We start from the raw sequence: 14,987 nt of genomic DNA on the forward strand, positions 1-14,987 counted from the left end.
TCAATTCTAAAAAATAAGAAACTCTAAGTTCCTATCCTCTTCTCTTAATTTCATCAATTGTTTCATTACTTGATAATTATAGATAGTTTTCATTTAAAGCGACTCATTTTTGGAGTGGTTATCACTTAACCCTACTCAAGTTCCTTAGCCTCAATATGTCGAAGTCCCTATCAAAATGCAGACGAGAAGAAGAGAAAGGATTCATTGAAGGATGGTATGAATTCAATTCAGCTTCCCACTTATTTATATGCTTGGTTTGTTGAACTCACGTTCAATGATTTTTGTAATATTGATTTGTTTTCTTATTTAATGGATTTGCAGCCTTACTGCTTTGTGGTGTTGTAGGTTGTGCGAGAAATGTTGTTGATGGCAAGGATTAGGTTTCTCCTGGCCTAAAATGAATGGGATTCTATGGATGTACAATATTTAATAAATTAACTGTGGGATTCGTCCGGCGTCAGAGGATTTCTCTTTCCCAGATTGGATGAACCGAAGGGCTCGCAGCTTCCCTCACCATTTGACCGAGAGCTTTCAAGAACTAAACGAGGCCAAGCGCGTCGCTCATGGTGTGATTCAAACGAAGGGCAAAAATGAACCCTCTGCATCTCAACCGCGTTACATAATTTAGATTGGAATATGAATTGAGTTCATCAAAGCATGAGTGAGAATTGGTAATAGTTTCTGAGCCCGGCACATCATGCGGCAGATCAGCCAAGTAGGGGAGGGCGGGTGCACGTCTCTGAATTCCTCCATGGAAACATCGGCATCAGCTTCTACAAACAACACGCCTTCGCTGGTGCAGTTCACGAGGAGCTTATCGAAGGGCGCTTCTCTCAATCTTCCAGCAAAAGGATATTAAAATACCAAAACGTTCACCAGCGCTTCTCTGATAACTTTGGCGGTATCCTCACTTTTTTTCGACGGATTGAAGCGATAGAATTGGACAACGGGAATATGAAATCTGAAAGACAGTTGATCATCTATATTGGAAAGGTATAGCAACCCTTTCAGAGTAGGCACGGAAGGAATAACAAGGACAAATGGCTTTCTGGTGACCTTCATATTCAAAGCAACCATGAAAACAAAGGTATCGAGAATCAATGAAAAACTGTTACACAAGCACACAATCGAAGATCAACAGAGCAGGATGTAGTCCGTTGCAGACTTGTTTCGAGATGGGGAAGACGACAAAGCGAGTGTTTGGTGCGATATATATAACCGTAGGGAATGAGGTCCTTACAAATAGTTATGGGTCATTAGACTCTGAATTAGTGCTTGCAATACAGAACATTCATTCTAGTTTGGTTTTTTTACGCCTTGATGACAATATTAAGGTATCTACTCCACACCATATGGCTATCCTTTCAAGTTCCTTTCCTCCTTAGACCTCCACATTTGCTACTAGTTTGCTACCAATTATGAATCCTCCCCTCCAATTCTTGGATGATATAGGTGTTCTATTCATGTCGAATTCATATCCTTATTTTGCAAACAAAGACAATCCCAAAGAAGTTTCAATGGACTATGTGATGTTTGGGTAGTCTTTACGGGTTTTAGATCCAAAAGGGTTCACCTATAAAAATATGCTAGATGCTCAAATTCATTCCATTTACTCTATTATGGTTGCTTTGGTTCACAATGACACTATCCCTGTAACTGTCTCTGAGACTGGTTGGCCTTCCAAAGGAGACCCAGATGATATAGGATTGAATCCTAAGAATGCTAGAAATTATAACACCAGAGTCATCAAACATGTTACTTCCAATGAAGGAACTCCAATGAGGCATATAGAGTCATAGATACCTTCATTTTTGCACTTTTTAATGAGAACCATAAACTAGGGCCAACCACTGAGAGGAACTTTGGGCTGCTAAACCCGGATGGTTCAAAATTATATGATGTAGATTTTAGTTGTGGTTGGTGTGCATCTCCTCCTCCACCATATTTTCCTCCTGCAAGCCCACCACCTAACATGATTTATTTATTCTCAAGACCACCAAAAGGTTCAAGGGGAGGTCTTGGCAGTGTTTTTTATTGCATTGCCAAACCAAGTTCTGATCCATCTGTTCCTCAAGAGTCTTTTGATTTTTCTTGTGGGACGGGTAGTGAAAATCGTGCTTCAATTCGTCAAGGTGGACCTTACTATAATCCAAATATTGTTCATGCCCATGCTTCATATACAATGAATAGTTACTATCAGATTCACAGTAGAAACTACTAGAATTGTGATTTCAAAGGCACTAGTATGGTCACATTTACCGATCCAGGTAAGGATTATTCCACTCATTTTATCTTCTAGGGAATGTCTTCCTTTAATTTTTCCTTTTTTTTGGCTACATGAAAAGTATGATGCATTATTTGTTTTTGTGCCTCATACTTAATATGATTCCATACATTAAATTTCCATATATTGGGAATTGGACATGGAAGTATTCTTCTATATTCCAATTTATGCACTATAATCACCCTCATAATGTATAGTTCAAATTTTTAAACCAAAATCGCCATGAAGATACTAGTGTGCAGGTCACTAAAATTTTCAATATAAACTATTAAAATGAGGGCCTGACTGGTTAAATCATGTGTTGTTTTGGTTCAAGCTATGTATCTTGTCACTATCCTCAAGAATGAGCATCCAATAAAATTGGCAAGGTGCTTTCAGTAACTCAATCTCATCCATTCCTCTTGGATATCAAAGATTGTAAAAGCCAATCGTTTTTCCAGAACATTGGACTGATTGTAATACTCATTATCTGAATCAGTTGCTCGTTGTGATGGTGTACTTACAAATGATTTTGGAACCCTGAGGAATTTTAGCAGGTTATCCAAAATGTGATTTAAAATTAATCGTCACATGTACTAATAGAACCATTGCGAGCTTATTCGACATATTTATTTATAGTACCACTTCCTAGATATGAAATTCAGAAAACTTATTCTGCTTCACTAGTGAAGCTTTGTGTTTATGTTTTTCATGCGCTATAGGCTAAGCACAGGCTATCGCAACCCAGTGGATTAGATAATTTTGTATTTTTTTGAACGTATGGAGTAGAATGCTTATATTCAGTGAGGAATGAGAAGGAAATTTTGATGTGGTGTCAACTTTGTATATTTTAGAGGATACATGAATTGATATATACGTGATGTCTGTAATTGCAAGATATATTTATTGTACTGGCTAATGTTTGACACATTCTCCAAATGGGTAGTACTGCCTATATAGAATTGTAACCTTAATACAGATTAGGACTTCCATTTTTCTAGGAAACTAACTATTTAGTTTCACTTGTTAAACATGGCTTATAATTGAACTTCTTGTGTATTATCCATGTTTTTTATCAAATGAGTGGATCTACCCTGAAAGATTGCTTGAATTCTTCATTGTATTTGTTTGTGGAGATTCTCTTTTATGTAAATTCCAAATGGTTAGTTAAATTTGTTATCAATTTAAACCATCCAATAAAAATTAGTTCATACTAACATGACTTGACTAATATGAAGATATGAATCAAAACTAGGTTTTTGTGATATGACTTAATTGATATGAATCCAATTCAATGATGGGTGACTTGTTGTGTTGATGAAATCTAGTAGGGATGTCAAATTTAATGGGCCATTGTTGAATCACTGAACAAAACATTATTTCATCAACTTTACAACTAATGCACAATGATGTAATAATTTGCTTCTTCAATGGGTGGTTGCTTCAAAAATCTTGCTTTGAGTTTTCAATTTGGTTCCTTTGTTGGGGTTTTTCTCTTCAATTTAAGAAGACTATAGTGGAAATTTTTAGGGAACCTATGGGTTTTATGCCATTCCCTTACATCCACAAGAACATATGTTTTAGTTATGCTTTATGTGTTCTACATGCGATTTTGGTTCTGAGGTATGCTACCCATGATATTGTAATGAAATTGGTTCATGTCATTGATTGAAAAAGATCATTGTAACATTCAACAAAGTTTTAGGGATAGATGACTAGAATTGGACATGACAAATCTTTATATGTATCTAAATTGGGTCATAGTAAAGCATTAATTATATGTTATTATGGAGTTGCTAACTTCCACTTTTTGCTTCATCTTTATTCCTCATGGATGCAATAGGTACATCCCAAAAATGTTCTAACTACCTGTAAGCTACTGGTAGGGCAACAATGGATTTGTTTTTTTAACTTTACAAAGTGTTCAAACTATATTTGATCGTAAATAATGATTGATACTAAGATGGAGTATGGAATGCGATATTTGCATGTATCATGTGAATGTTAAGCTACTATCTATTTTGGTATTGGTATAAGACATTAGGATTTTGTTTTGTATCGGATGGGCATTTGTACATATCATGTGAATGATTGTAACATATTATCAATATTAAGACAGAGTAATAATCATGATTGAATGATTTTTTCCCTGTTGGGCAAACGGATTTGTACTATTTAGCAAGATACATGCTAATCTTGATAGCTTATTCTATAGCATCACATATATACAAATGTTGGGATTTATTTACCAAATAATCTTTTGAATAGGAATTTTGATGTACGTAGCAGCCATGAACATTGAAAAGTCTAAGTATGGTTGTGGGTGGCCTGTGATCAGAAAGTGAGGTAGCGAAACATTCATATGGAAAAGCATAAATACAATAGTATGGATCAACACAGACATCATATAGTGCAACATATAGTTTCAACGCAAAGGCAATAAGTGCACAATAGTCAAATAAATAGATAACTATTTTATGAAAAGGATTGTTCATCACATAGAAGACACGTGTGCTCTATTTTTTCCATTTGTTTTCAACGTATCTCTTCAATTTTGCATTGTGCATTAGTCTACATTTATCTCTACACCTAGTTTTTCTTGACTTGGGAAAAAAAATTGTAGAGGGTTACCTTGGAAATATTGTCTAGAGTGCAATCATTACTATGCCTCTCTATTTTAGTGATGCTTAGTGCTAAGCAACGAAATATGTTGGTAAAATTACAGGATTGGATGTAAAAAGAATTAGCAATAAGCCTACTCTAACAACCCTTTCTTATGGCATGAATGAGAAGGAGGGCCTAGTTGCTATGTTTAATCTTAGTGGGGGTACTTTCGATGTAACAATGCTTGAAATATCCAATGGTGTATTCGAGGCATGTTCTTCCCTTGAGATGTTAGGTTATTTTACATTGATTATTTATTTCTTCTCCTTCTCTACTTTTTCACACAAATTATTGTAACCTTGTTAGCTTTTTCTTGCAAGTCAAGGCCAAAAATGGTGATACTTTTTTGGCGAGTGAGGATTTTGATAATGCTCTCCTTGAGTATTTAGTTGTTGAGTTCAAAAAGACAAAAAATTACTTATTCTAGGATAAGATAGCCTTACAAAGGCTTCAAGAGGCTGCAGAGAAGCCGAAGGTGGAGTTGTCATATTCTTCTTAGATAGATTAATCTACCATTTATCATGGAAGATGCATCTAGTATAGAGCATTTGAATGTTACATTAACTCATTTGAAGTTTGAAATCTTAGCAAACCACTTAATCGAGAGAACAAGAATCCCTTCCAAGAGTTGTAAAAAAAAAGCAGGGATTACGACATTGGATTTGGATGAAGTTATTCTTATGGGAGGAATGTACCCGGTGCCAAGGGTTCAAGAGATTGTTGTTCAGATTTTTGGAAATACGCCAAGTAAATGTGTTAATCCAGATGAGGCTATAACAATGGGTGCTGCCATCCAAAGTGGAATTTTGCAGGCTAATGTAAGGGAACTTCTTATACTGGATGTGACTCCACTTTCTCTTAGATTAGAAACACGACGCGGTTTTCGCAAGGTTAATAAGCAGAAATATAACAATCCCAATGAATAAGAGTCATATATTATCAAATGCAGATGGTCAAACTCAGTAGATAGACCATGATGTTACAAGAATTAAACCCATTCAAGGAGGAGAGTCTTCATCATTGGGAGGAGGCCGCAAACCTTTAGTTGTGGGCTTAGTATCAGCTATCCATAATTGTCATATGTGGGTTCATCATGATGGATAGAGCAATAGTAGGAAATTTGTCGAAGTGAGAGACCACTTTAGGGTTCTTGTTGCGGGTCAATGCCTTTGCTTCTCTTGACACTCTCTTACAACTTGACTTCCTTATTTTGATGTTGTTGCTTGAAGGTTGAGAGTGTGTAGTGTGCTAGAAAATATCCTTGAGGTGACACTTTGTTTATTGTGCATTATCTAGTAGTCCATTAACTCATGTAAGTGGATTATTTCCATCCTCCCCTCCACATTTTTGCTTGGATATGCAAACTCAAATGTGCACAAATGAGAGACCCTTCTTGTTAAGTACATCAACAATATGCTAAAAATCACTTGATACACATATGTTTGTTGTGTTCCAAAGATATAAGATACCAATTCTAATCTAGTGTTGTGTTGTGTGAAAATATATGGCCCAGGGTAGAGAATCTCCCAATACGGAAATATTTGAGGGAATATTAGATGAGAGCATGGAGGGGCTAACCTTAAAATGAGCATATTTTCAAAACTAAAACAAGTGCTTCAAGGTTTCATTCTTGCAACATAGTGGGCATTTAAGGTGTAGAATTAGTAGGTGTTCAAGCTCATGTTATTCTTCTCGAATTTATTCCTTACGGTGTTTCATTTGTAACATCTGGTGTAATTGTTAGTAATAATATATTTGATTTTAATGTCACGTCCAGAGACCAAATTGGTGTATGAGAGTCCCTTGTTTGTGGGACAAGGGATGAACCTCCCTTAACTGCTAAAGTCTTCGAAGGCATACATACTCTAGCCCCCTCTGGTTGTGACCTCTTACTAGGAAACACATGCTCTTAACCATTAGGCCACTCAAGTTGTATAATAATAAAGCTATAATTTAATTAGTTTTATGATTTTTTTAATTTTAGCAATGTGAGATTTGTCATGTAATAAGTTTTTTGTTACCTATTATAGATTAATGTCTATGGGAATTTACCAACCGCTTAATTTATATGGTTGTGTTAGGTGGAAGGACTTAACCTCCAAGGAATATTCTAGAATACTAATAACAATATACACAAAATAAATCTTGAGATTTATCTCCAAAATCATTATGTGTTATTTTTTTCCCTTTTAATTAAATTGATTAATTAAAAAATGACATATAAACAAGTGAGTTATGGGTTTTTTGGGGCATTAGTATTAATAAGCCATGGTATTAGCCCATGACAATTTAACAAATCCTATTTAAAATTTAAGAATATCCATTGAAAACATCAACAACGGAGGAGGTAACTCTAGATATTGCTCTCGAGCAAAAATCATCTTCCACTAGTCTCTATTCTTTTTGTTAGTTGTATTTTTTTCTATCTTGTTATTTTCTATTGATGAAATGTGTTTGGATTATAGACTATAAATTGTTATAGTATTATTTTCTAGCTTGAGTTTTATATCTCCTAAATAATTTATTAATAATAATCTAATTTTAATTTTAAATTAAAAGAAAAAGATTTGATTTTTCATATGGTAAGCCCCTTGTTACTATGTATATTTTATATACAGTTTAAAATACACAATACAAAATTAATAATAATGTAGTAGTATTAATTGATTTTTTTAAAATAAAAATACTATAAATTTATTTTGTTTCCCTAATTAAAATTATCTTAATTATTTTCTTTAATATTTTAATATTTAATTTCCATTTTTTTATTTAAATTTCTCACTTATCACTCAGGTTAAGGAAAAATAATTTTTAATATTTTAATTTTCTATTTTTCATTCCCTTAAAACCAAAAAATAATATTTAGTTTTTTTAGTAATATATATTTATATATATATATATATATATATATATATATATATATATATATATATATATATATATTATTTTTTTTATATTTTATATAAGGAATTTAGGACTTTTAGGAGAATATTGAGTATGACAACAAAGACAAAAGCTAAAAAGAGAATAATAAAATTTATCAACACGAACATCATATAGTGCAGCATACAGTTTCAACGCAAAGGCAATAAGTACATAATAAGTACATAATAGTCAAATAATCAGATAACTATTTTATGAAAATGATTGTTCATCACGTAGAAGACACGTATGTATCAACACAAACATCATATAGTGCACCATACAGTTTCAATGGAAAGGCAATAAGTGCACAATAGTCAAATAACTAAATAACTATTTTATGAAAAGGATTGTTCATCACATAGAAGACACATGTGCTCTATTTTTTCCATTTGTTTTCACCGTAGCTCTTCAATTTTGCATTGTGCATGAGTCTACATTCATCCCTACACCTAGTCTACATTCATCTCTGCACCTAGTTTTTCTTAGGAAAAAATTGTCGAGGGTTACCTTGGAAATATTGTCTAGAATGTAGTCATTACTATGTCTTTCTATTTTAGTGATGCTTAGTGCTGAGCAACGAAATATCTTGGTAAAATTACAAGATTGGATGTAAAAAGAATTAGCAATAAGCCTACTTTAACAACCCTTTCTTATGGCATGAATGAGAAGGAGGGCCTAGTTGTTGTGTTGAATCTTAGTGGGAGTACTTTTGATGTAACAATGCTTGAAATATCCAATGGTGTATTCGAGGCATGTTCCTTCCCATGAGATGTTAAGTTATTTTACCTTCATTATTTATTTCTTCTCATTCTCTACTTTATCACGCAAATTATTGTAACCTTGTTAGCTTTTTATTATAGGTAAAGGCCAAAAATGGTGATAATTTTTTGGGGGTGAGGATTTTGATAATGCTCTGCTCCAGTGTTTATTTGTTGAGCTCAAAAAGACAAAAAAAAAAAAAAATGACTTATCCTAGGATAAGCTAGCCTTACAAAGGCGAAGGTGGAGTTGTGGAGTTGATAGATTAATCTACCATTTATCACGAGTATAAAGCATTTGAATGTTACATTAACTCATTTGAAGTTTGAAATCTTAGCAGATCACTTAATCGAGAGAACAAGAATCCCTTCCAAGAGTCGTAAAAAACAAGCATGGATTACCACATTGGAATTGGATGAAGTTATTCTTATGGGAGGGATGTACCCGGTGCCAAGGGTTCAAGAGATTGTTGTTGATATTTTTGGAAAAACGCCAAGTAAATGTGTTAATCCAGACGAGGCTATAACAATGGGTGCTGCCATCCAAAGTGGAATTTTGCGGGCTAATGTAGTCCTGATGGATAACAATGGAAAGAAATGACACACTTATCTAGTGGGGAAATGTAGACTTATGGATGACCCCGAATATAACAAGTCAAATAATGACACTCGTTGAAGGAGTTTAATCGAAAGAAATAATACAATTGAAATTCGCGACTTGATTTTGAGTGGCAGTGTATCTAGAGAGTTTGCGTTCTGAATGAAAACGTACAACTCATCATCATAAATCTGACAGCTTTCCATTCTCATCATAAATCCTACCGCTTTCATTTTTAAAAGAATTAACAAATATATTATATTTAAATAAATACATCGATTTCAATTAATTGAAATCATAATTCATTCTTTTGGAAAAAATAAATTAATTTATTTTAGCTTAAACTAAATTTAAGTTAAAATAAATTAATTTTTAATTTTAATTAAAGAAAACGAGTTTACAAGTCGCTTGCCCCACAACTTGTATGATTAGATTATATCTATAATTTTCATTCATTTGATCCCAAACATGAGAATGGAAAAGTATTGATTTAGATGGGTCTAATATTGTATACAAGTACATATTATTAGAATGCCGCAAGCAATTGCATAATTTTTGCCCGCTTACACTCAATTTATCATTTTAGAATATAAAAATCAATTGGTGGTAATTGTTAATTATATGTGTGTTTTAATCGGTGTTGTGTTTATATAGCAGATAAATTTTGGATTGGTAGTAGTTTTATTTTTTAGACAGTTATGAACATTTAAAAAGAAAACAACACTTTTGAAAAATTTGAAGGTATTTTATGAGTGTTATGTAATTGGGAAGTTTAGACGCAGACACTGCACTAGTTGGGAGTGTGGAGGATTATGGTGACGGGTGTGGGGCCTATGGGATGTTCTCCTGCAGAGCAGGTCACGGGAAGTTGAAATGGCGAGTGTGATCCCACTCTACAATGCGATGCCTCAATCTTGTTTAACTCATAGTTAAGGACTATAGTGAATCAACTCAATACCCAATTCAATGGCCACATTTATACATTTGCTGATAGCTTCTCAGTCGGCATGGAATTGGAATCCGACCCTAAAGCACATAGTAATATATAAATTTATTATCCCAATGCTTCTTTTCCTTCTCATGTATCTCATGATCGTGTATTGATTGTTATATTACTTTCCAGGATTCGAGAACGCGAGAGACGCTTGATTATATCTATGTGATCGACGATGATGATGCCCTAGCCTTGTCAACTGAAGCCATGTCGATTATACCATCACCTTTTGTCCACCATTAGGGGCCTCTAGCGTTGTCAATTGCACCCATGCCGATTATACTATCACCTTCTGTCCATCATCAGCGTCTTGTTAGACTATATCATTTTTTTTGGTTTTCTTCATCAAAATCTTCTAAGAGGTATAATTGGCCTTATTAGTTAATAAGTATAAAAATATTCCAATTATCCACATACCTGAGTTTTCCATGCCTGGCTACTCTCACTATATTGTTTATCGCTTGTATTACCGTGATCTGTAAATAAAAGTTTGGAGTGGAACCATTTAAAAAGCCTTCATTAATTAAAGATATCTTAATTAAGATTAATCTTGCCAAGTTAGAAGGGAAAGCCTTTCAAGTTATAAATTTGACGAGCACGCCAACATCAACGGAATAACTCCGTGTTCATGCGATTAACTCAAAATCCAACTTAACTCATCCAAGCATCGACGTGATTCCACATATTTTTAATATTATCATATATTTAAAAATTGAAATACTCTCTCTCAATTTTATTTATTTATATATATATATTTTCCCAAAAATGAAAATTGTTATTTAAAAAAGTATCCTATACTTATAATGTTATAATATTTCTAATTAAAATTTGTAAATAAAATAGTTTTAATATTTCACTAAATTATTAGTGTGCTAGTGTAATAAGAAGATTGACGTCATAAACGACTACACCACAACACCTTAATATAAAATGGCGATTTAATAAAATGCATGTATCGTACCTTTCTTAAAATATATGTTTATACAAAAATTAAATATGAATTGGTGGTTGAGAATCTTACAAGTGCCTGCTCGGAGATTACTCAATTTTGCGTGTGCATGTGAAAGCAAGTTGCGTCAATGGTAGAGTGATAAATTCTTTGGCACTAAATTTAAAACGACATAGAAAAATAATCTAGAAAGTAAGGGTTTGTTTCCCTTACGTCATTAGCTATGAATGTAAATGAGTGAATCATAGGGAAGGTCGACTATGATCATTTTATATATTGATTTTTTTATTGTGGAACTTGATTCATTGGTTGGTGAAGGATAGGGATGATACTTTTGTTTAAATAATTTTATTATTTTCCCTTAGTGAAAGTTAAGAGGAAATTATTACATATAAAATATAAAATGTAATAATTTTCTCAACACGCAACATCATTTATGTTTAGTAGTGAAGATCTTGCTGGTGAGTATGAATTTTATAAAGATATAGGAAAATTTCTTAAGCACAGATGGTCTTGGGTAACCCATTAATAATAGAGTGCCTCTGTGAGTTAATGAGTCATGTAGAAAGATAAAAATATAAGCTATTTTCATTAAAAATAAAGTCCTGTAGCAAGACAAAAAAGATAAGCTATTTTCGTGAAAAATAAATAATGTATCAAGACACCACATACAACATTAACAGAGTTATAAGGAGAAGATCTAAGACAAAAACCATACTAAACACAATGAAAAAATCTCGATTTTCAATCTTGTATAAATTGGTAAGGAAAAAATACCTTCTTATTTAATAAACAAAATATTGTACAAAAATAACCAGAAATGAGAACTTTCTATCTCAGTATAGCCAAACATTTGCAATACATCCATCCAAAGATAAGTTATAAAAAGACCCTCTACTAATTTTGATTCATTGATGCGATAATGCACAACTAACCGTTATATCCCTCTCTAGTACGAGAATCATAGAGTTTCATCCTCATAATTATAAAATCCCCTCAAACGCTAAATACCAACACAAAATTCCTCTACCTAGATGAGCCCGATAAAGCCGAGGTGGTAGTAAACTTCTCAACGAAGAAAAAATAGTATAAGGTAGGAAGCAACACCTGCAAGTTCAATGAGATTGAGCCGTAAGTAACCAATGATGGCATCTTCCCCATTGGGCCAATGATCTTTGGTAGATTGTTGAATGGGGTATTGTTTCCACTGCACATTCCGTACTGGACATTTTTTTTCCCTTAAAGCAAAAACCAGTCACATACAAAGTAACTAATTCATTCAATCACAGAGCACTAAGACAACCCATATGAAATCTTGTTGCCTTGTTGCCATCATTGCAATGAGGAATGCATCAGTTAAGCAGTAAATACATTTTGAAACGTAAAATGAGGCCCAAGAACAATGAAAGAAATATTGCTTATTGGATAGGATGAGCCGTGTGAACGAGGGGATATAAAAAACCCTCTTTTTTTCATCTTCACATCATAGAGGAGATGTTGCTTGCTTGAGGATTCTACTAGATCTTCTCACCGGTGTGACCACACTATGCTCCTCATCTCAACTACCCTCCTTTCGGATGATGTCCACATAAGTTATAAAGCTTTCATAAGAAGGTGAGTCTGTGGAAAAGTTTGGTGTAACTGCACATTCTTGATCAGTTGTAGAGGAAATGTCGTTTCCTATTCTTGACCTCCTTTCATATGTCTGAGAAATAGTGTCATATGCACTTGCTCTACTGACTATACTTATATCTGAGCTGCTCATCTTTGCTGGAAAATACTCTACAAGTAATTCCACATGCGGCGGAGAAAGCCCGGAATTTACTCGCTTCTCTATCCTCTTTCACCGGGATGATATAAAGTGCACCCTAGAATATGGGGAGTGGTAAATGTATCGTGGTTCTTTCATTGCTTTAACTGATTTCCCTCCAACTTCACTAGAGATCTTAGAATTTCTCCTAGAGGCAGAAACAAAATAAATAACAGCTAATGTAGTAGCTACTAGAATTGACAAACCTATAGTTGCACGAGGCATAAGCTCTCTTACTGCGTTCTTTGGAAGGGTGGAAGCATTGACTCTAGAAACAATGAAGTCTTTTGTAGCAGATGAAGGAGATTCTTTAAGTTCTCTTTTTTCAACTTGGGAAATCATAGAGTCAATCCTCTCTATGAATTGAAATTCCTTCACAAGGTACTCACCATCTACATTTGAAGGAGAAGCACAGTAACTTTCATCTTCAACAATCACATTATCAAGTTTTTGGTTGTCCATGTCTAATGCCTCAGATTCTCACTTTACTTTTGAGTTTCTCTGTGAAACCAAAGGATCGAAAAGTTCACTGACTTCTGAATCTTCACCGACAACTCATACAAAATTCTAGTCATTGTTAGGAAGGACAGTAGTTTCAGGAATCTCATCAATGTTTGCTACTTCAGAGGCATGTTCATTGATATTACCTGCTTCTTCAGAACAAACCATAGGCAAAGATTCCTCAAAAGCAACAAATATATCTATTCTATATGAAGAACATGAGAACATAGATTCCTCAAAACCCTTTTCTCTACCATATATATCATTTTCATCATCTATGTCATAGTAGGAGGATAAAGGTATGTCTAAACGAGGAAGGATTTCTGGAGAAGATAATGGCATGAAGTCTCCATGTTCATGTGCTCTAACTTTATTATCTTTTTCTTGCATTCTAGAGGATGATGGGTTCTTAGATGCACTGTGAAGATCAAATTCAAGCTTAATATTCTCCTCTAGAGCATTCTCTCCCTCCCTTGCATTGACTGTTTGGGTGGACTGTTCATTATGAACTGAAGAGGAAACAAACTAATCAAATCACTTCAGAGTGGCCTCTATGCTACTCCCCTTCTCCAGTAAGGTTTAATCGGAGGAAAGGTTATGGTCCTTGATGTCCCTTTCTACAATAGTTTCCAAGCCATGATGATTACCCATTCCTTCAATACCACTTCTATGGGTATTCTCAAAGGCATTCTCCATTATTCTTTCCATCATAGAATTTGTTAGTGCCTTTAGCTTGGTTAAGGATGAATCAACCTAGAACTTAACATTCTCTATAATAACATCAAATTTTATCCTTGAATACTATAAAAGATAATGCTTCATATCTTTGATAGAATCACGTCTCCAAAATACTTCTACGTCTTTAACAACATTCACTACCGAGGCATCAAACTCACCAGTAGCCAATGTATTGTTTTACAGAGATGGTGGCAAAAGATCAAGGCTTCCGGATCCCAACAAAGAAACTGAAGCAGACATCAAAACAAACACAAACGAAAATGACATTTTCAACCATCCAGAAGGCTTCTCCTTCTCATCTTCATCTTCATCATCATACATTGCCTACTCTTTTTCAAAAAATTTCAACCTGGGTTGAAAGGCGACACCACTAGTGTTGCAGGGATTTTCTTTAGAATTATCAACTAATGCTATTTCTTTTTCTTCAACCTCATGGATTTATTTACAATCAGTGGATAAACCTACAAAATCCATTTGGTCTCCCACAGACTATATTTCTTAATCTCTGTGACATTGGTAAGTCCACTTTCTGATCCAAATTCAAAAAACCCATGGTCCCCACAAGCTAGTCCCAAAACGTCCAACTCTAGGTCTCTTTCTGGACGATAACAGAGAAATTGAGGACACAGAGATAGATAATTAATCATAGGAATATAGGGTGGAAGGATTGTGGGCTCATCTCCAGGATCAGGAAACTGAGCCAAAAAAGCTAATGACTCACCTTCCTCACTTAATTCAAGGTTAGGTTCCTTTTCCTTGTTGGGATTGGAAACAACCCCAGCTTCAA

At 34.2% G+C, this 14,987-nt stretch overlaps 1 pseudogene; it reads left to right on the forward strand.

Moving 5' to 3' along the window:
* The first annotated feature begins 5,448 nt into the window (after nt 1–5,448).
* Nucleotides 5,449–5,853, forward strand: LOC149253990 (heat shock 70 kDa protein, mitochondrial pseudogene; annotated as a pseudogene).
* Nucleotides 5,854–14,987: the final 9,134 nt, after the last annotated feature.

The sequence above is a fragment of the Pinus tabuliformis genome, chromosome 7 (assembly GCF_031772625.1).
Source record: "Pinus tabuliformis cultivar Carrire ecotype Pingquan chromosome 7, CPIR1, whole genome shotgun sequence".
Lineage (NCBI taxonomy): Eukaryota > Viridiplantae > Streptophyta > Pinopsida > Pinales > Pinaceae > Pinus > Pinus tabuliformis.